The sequence below is a fragment of the Myotis brandtii genome, unplaced genomic scaffold (genome assembly GCF_000412655.1).
Source record: "Myotis brandtii unplaced genomic scaffold, ASM41265v1 scaffold1064, whole genome shotgun sequence".
Lineage (NCBI taxonomy): Eukaryota > Metazoa > Chordata > Mammalia > Chiroptera > Vespertilionidae > Myotis > Myotis brandtii.
In genome coordinates this window covers 698,849-703,875 of record NW_005353602.1, presented here as the reverse complement: position 1 = coordinate 703,875, position 5,027 = coordinate 698,849, and the positions used below count along the sequence as shown (strand labels likewise).

The 5,027-nt window shown below is 50.7% G+C and overlaps 1 protein-coding gene across 5 annotated transcripts in view; it reads left to right on the top strand.

The window, feature by feature from the left end:
- Positions 1 to 309: 309 nt before the first annotated feature.
- RPH3A (rabphilin 3A) overlaps positions 310 to 5,027 on the top strand; it is an 82,669-nt gene continuing 77,951 nt past the window's right edge. For all 5 annotated transcript variants that reach the window (XM_005857033.2, XM_014541129.1, XM_014541136.1 and 2 more), the window contains exon 1: positions 310 to 412. The gene's annotated coding sequence lies outside the window, so the exon portion shown is untranslated. The remainder of the gene's footprint in view (positions 413 to 5,027) is intronic.

Here is a 5,027-nt window from a genome sequence, read left to right as displayed (position 1 = left end):
TTCTTCTCTGAGATGGGTGGTCGGGAGCGGACCTCTGTACTTTCAACAGGAGATGAGCAGGTGGCAGGTTGACATCTGAGTGTGACTGTTAAGGAGGTGAAGCTCGGCTCCCACCTGGATGGAAGGTGTACCAGCCTCACCTGGTGGACCTTCCATGAACCACACACCTGCCTTGCTTTCAGCCAGAGTGGGCTTAGCACCAGTTCTCACGATCTTAGAGACAATGGTTGTTTCTACCTGCCCTGCTGTTGACTAGCATCTTGTGCCCGGGGGGTGTCTCACTCGATCGCTCTCTGAATTCTCCGGCAGGGTCACAGCCACCAACACCCTTCCTCCAGTGCCCACTGTGTCCCTCTGCTGCTCTCCAGCACAGCAGCCCTGCAAGCCCCTGGATACCTCCCTCCCATGACCGGTAAGTCATCCATCAGCCCCGAGAGCCAGTGGAGAGCAGCATCTATTTAAAGAAGCACATGTTTCCAGTGCTGAGTCACACCGGGCTGGACCAGCTGGCCCGTGTCCGGGCAGCGTGGATGCGCGCGGCGCAGCGGCCACTGCAGCCTGGCTCAGACGTTGGCAGCCACCCCAAAGAGGCTCTGAGCTGAGGCGCCCCATTTAATCACATGACGCCCAGGCTCCTCTCTCAGATAGACCTTGAGACTAGAATGGCTCCACCACAGTCCTGTCATTCTTAAAGGGAGGGGATTGAACAAGTTAAACTTGAAATCATTTTCAGTGTAACCTGCGTATAATGAGGGTCCCCTGGGGCCCAGTCTTCGTTCTGTGTCAATTCAAAGAAATAACAATTTGTCGGAAAAATATAATTGAACACAATTCCACTTTCGCTTGGTAGCTCAGAAAACCCCCAAAGGTCGTGGTGTGCTTGGGGGTGAAGGTGGGGTCAACCTTGGAGTACATTCTTCTTCATGAATTGGTTTGTTTGTTGTTTTCAGGTATAACTTGGATTCTTTTGACTTTAGATAAAAAGGTGTTTATCCTCGGGGAGGTTCCTATTTCTATCTTATTTTTAATTTTCTATCTTATTTTTTTTTGAATTTTACATTTCTATCTTATTTTTAATTTTCCACACACACATAGATCAACACTACACGTGGTGACAAATTATAAGGTAGGAATGGATAGCAGGTTAAGCTCCTCCCTCCCACATCTGTTATCTCGCCAGAGACACTCACCGCTTACAGTCTCTTATATATCCTCTCGCCTGTTAAAGCAAATTGGCTTTAACAGAAATGGTGTCTTTCCCAACATAGTCCGGGCATTTGTCTTTTTAATTGTTTAACTGTGGAAAAACCCAAACATATACAGAAATAAAGATGCATCCCTCTGTATGCATTGTTCACCTTAACAATTATCAGCATACCGTCCTTGCTTTTCCAACTATATAGTACACCTTGGACCTTGTTCCATTCCAGTTCGCGTAAACTCGCCTTGTTTCTTCTCCTGGTTGCTTAGTATCTCTATATATAAAATCCTAAGCTGGCCAACCCCCTCCAATCAGCCCTCAGCATACCGTCCTTGCTTTTCCAACTATATAGTACGCCTTGGACCTTGTTCCATTCCAGTTTGTGTAAACTCGCCTTGTTTCTCCTCCTGGTTGCTTAGTATCTATATATCTAAAAGCCTAATTCGCAGGCCAGGCTGAGGGACCCCACCCATGCACAAATTCGTGCACTGGGCCTCTAGTTCTATAATAATAAGGATGGATGTCCCATGATTCAATTCACCAGTCTCCTATTGATGGACATTTATATTGTTTCCAGTCTTCCGTTACCATAAACAAATCCTGCAGCGAATATTTTTTTATGGCCATTCCTGAGCACGTGTGGATAAATCTGTAAGACGTTCCTGGAAGTGGAAATGCTGAGTCAGAGGCACGTGCATTTAAATATTGATAAGGGCTGCCAGATGGCCCACTAATGGAGCCGCATTCATTCCCGCGCTCGCTAATAGTACACGAGTGTGCTCATTTCCCCACATGCCCATCAGCATGATGTGTTATCACATTTTTTATCTTTAAAATACGTTCTTCTAGTTAGGTCTCCAGCAATATTTCTCAAACCCAGAAGTGAGATGTATTTAGTAAGTTGTGGAGCCAGTTTAGTGGGTGGAATTCATCAGAGAACAGACTAGAACATATCAGAGGATGTCATTTGTGACAAAGGCAAGTGTTGCTCGTGGACCCCCTGCTTCAGTCGCGTATCTGTGTTCGCCTGTGTATGTGGACGTGTTGTGATGTGAAACGTGGATCTTACTGTGGGTGTGGGTCTAACGGTTTGAAAAGTTCCCCTTCCCCTTTCATCTCTGCCCCGTCCTCAGAGAAAAATGTTCTGATGCAAACCCACCCCACAACCGGCACCCAACCCCGCCTCGCCCCCTGCCATGTGCAGACAGCTTCTCGCTGGGCCTCCAGGAGGCGCTGCTGAGGACTGTTTCACAAGGGGCAGCTGTCACTCGCAGGGCAGATGTGTCTACTTTCTGGGGGGCTGCCCTGTCAGACTCCTTGGCCCCAGACACTCCGGCAGGAGCTTCCAGTCGCCGCGATGCTGAAAATGGCCTCACTCACCTTTCTAAGCTCCCCTTGCGGGGGCTCTACCATCCCCAGTGCAAAGCCTCGCTGCCTTGCTGGGTCCTGGAAACAATGGCTATAGTCGGACTTGAACAACTTTTTGTCTCAGTCACCTTTGCTTTAAAAAGTCCTTCCGGCCTCACTCAGGGTCTGCTGTGTCTTCTGTTTGGAACACTAAGCCCCCGTCTCATGTGCGTGCGTGTAAACACACATGCACACACACACACGCACACACACACACACACACACACACGCACACGCATACCACACACAACCGGGCCATTTCCCTACTCATCCCTCAGGTCCAAGTGTCACTCGTTTTGGAGGTCCCTGTTAGAAACTCTCTCTTCCTCTCCCTCCACAATCACAATGCCTTTCTCTTTCCCCTTATTCTGTGAGTGACCTGACCCTCCATCCCATGTTTATGTCCTCATCCCCTGAGGACAGGCCCCTGGTGCCCGCCCCCCCACAGGTGGATCCCGAGTGTGGTGTCTCCCGGCGAGGAGGCTCTCCACCGACATTTCTCGAAGGAGTGATTAGTCTGTGTTCTCACTGAGTATCAGGAGAGGCATTGATGGGCACCGCAGTGGCCGTTTCCTGAGGGACTAAGCCAGCCTCCTTCCTTCGGCTGCTGCAGCTCTATGCCGTCTGCGAAACGACAGGGAGAGCTGATGAACTGTCCTAGGCGGGCGACCAGCCGGGGCCCGGCAGGCACAGAGGCACACGCGGCCCAGGGAACCTGCACAGCAGCCAACAGCTGTTTACCAGGAGAGGAAGCAGAGGTCGCAAGGCCCCTTGAAGTCCAGGCTCCTGGCATTCTATTGTTCAGAGCAAGCCCCGGCCAGCACACAGCAGGGGGGGTGGGGGGGGGAATTGACCACCTCTTGGTGGACAGAGCTGCAAAGGGACGTCACAGTGTGGAGCCCATTGCAAGGGCTGTGGGTACCGGGGAAGGCAGAATCAGGGCCGTTTTTGCAGTCAGCCACACTCAGCTCGTTATGCAGAGATCACATCAGCCCTTACTTCTTAGATTTCTTGTGAGGATTCAGTGAGATGGTGCACAGGCAGCCGTGATTGGAGCCAGGCTTGCAGGAGATGCTCAGCAAATCCCAGCCGCGGCCGTGGCCGCTGCCGTGATCATTAATAGTATCATTGTGATTGATTGGAATCCTCCTCGTCGTCGCTGGGCATCAGCTCAGTGCAGTTCTCAGGTTCAGATCCCCTGGTCAGATTGGCTCCCGCCCGCCTGCTGGCCTTTCCTCTCAACAAAGGGGCAAGTCAGCGCATGGAAAACTTCCGTGACTTCTCGCAGATGCCACAGCGCATTAGTGTCCTTTGACCACGCGCTGTCAAGGCGGCCAGAGCAGAGATCTATTTAAAGAACACGTAGGTGCCTTTGCTTTTTGCCATCAAAGCCAGGCCAGCGATGGAGACACATCTGAACCGGGCGGAAGGGTGCGCATAGGAGACAGACCTCCCGCCTGTCATCTGCCTCGGCTCAGGAACGGGGAAGTAATTGCCTGGTGAGGTTTGGTCACCTCCTGTTCATTAAGGCTGCCACCAGCGGCACGTTCATGGTTTCTTGTTTATGTTTATTTCCAAAGGCGAGCGATCGAGCCTGGAGTTGGACGAGCCTCACAGGCTGCAGTGTTGCTAAATTCCATAGTCCTGCTGACAGGGCCTCCGCTAGCCGAGGGATCGTGACATGGAGCTTAGAGAAGAGGGATCAGGGGGTCTTGGCTTTGTTGGGGTTCTTGTTCATTGCCAAGCAAAGAATGGCCAGGATGCTGTTCACCACGTAGGAGAAACCTCCACAGCAGTCCTTGTTCATTGCCAAGCAAAGAATGGCCAGGATGCTGTAGGAGAAACCTCCACAGCAGTTGCTATTATGGGGCTGACATCAGCCCTTCCAAGTAGGAGGCGGCACCAGCATTTGCAAAAAGCCTCTCCGTGTGTAGGGAGAAGCGCAGAATGAATTTATTGATAGAAATCTCCATGACTTGATCCCGTCTCCAAACAGAAGCAAAGCCAGCGATGACATGTGTTTGTGATTCATCAGAAAGCAGATGGACTTTATTTCTCTTATTTTTGGAAGGTGGCTGTCTAGGTACTGGGCTCTGGCGAACGGCAGAGGGATTATATTTGGAAACCCTAATTGGGAGAGGCTTTCTTTAAAAAGCAGCCTAAAGCCACGCTGGCTCCCACGGACGCTTCCTTGGTTCTTCCTTTTTTTATCTTTAATCCTTCTGACACCCTGAACGCAGTTCACACATAGAATGAAAGGAATCTATTTTGCCCATCCTTGATGTTTACGTGGCTTTGTAGTTCCTCTCCGGCAGCTCCATCTCGTCCTCTGGCCCTCACTTTGAAGAATGGTGTCAGAGGGAAATGCTAAATTTAATGTTTTGTAGCTGAGACACTCAACTCCAGTAGGCTCAAACAA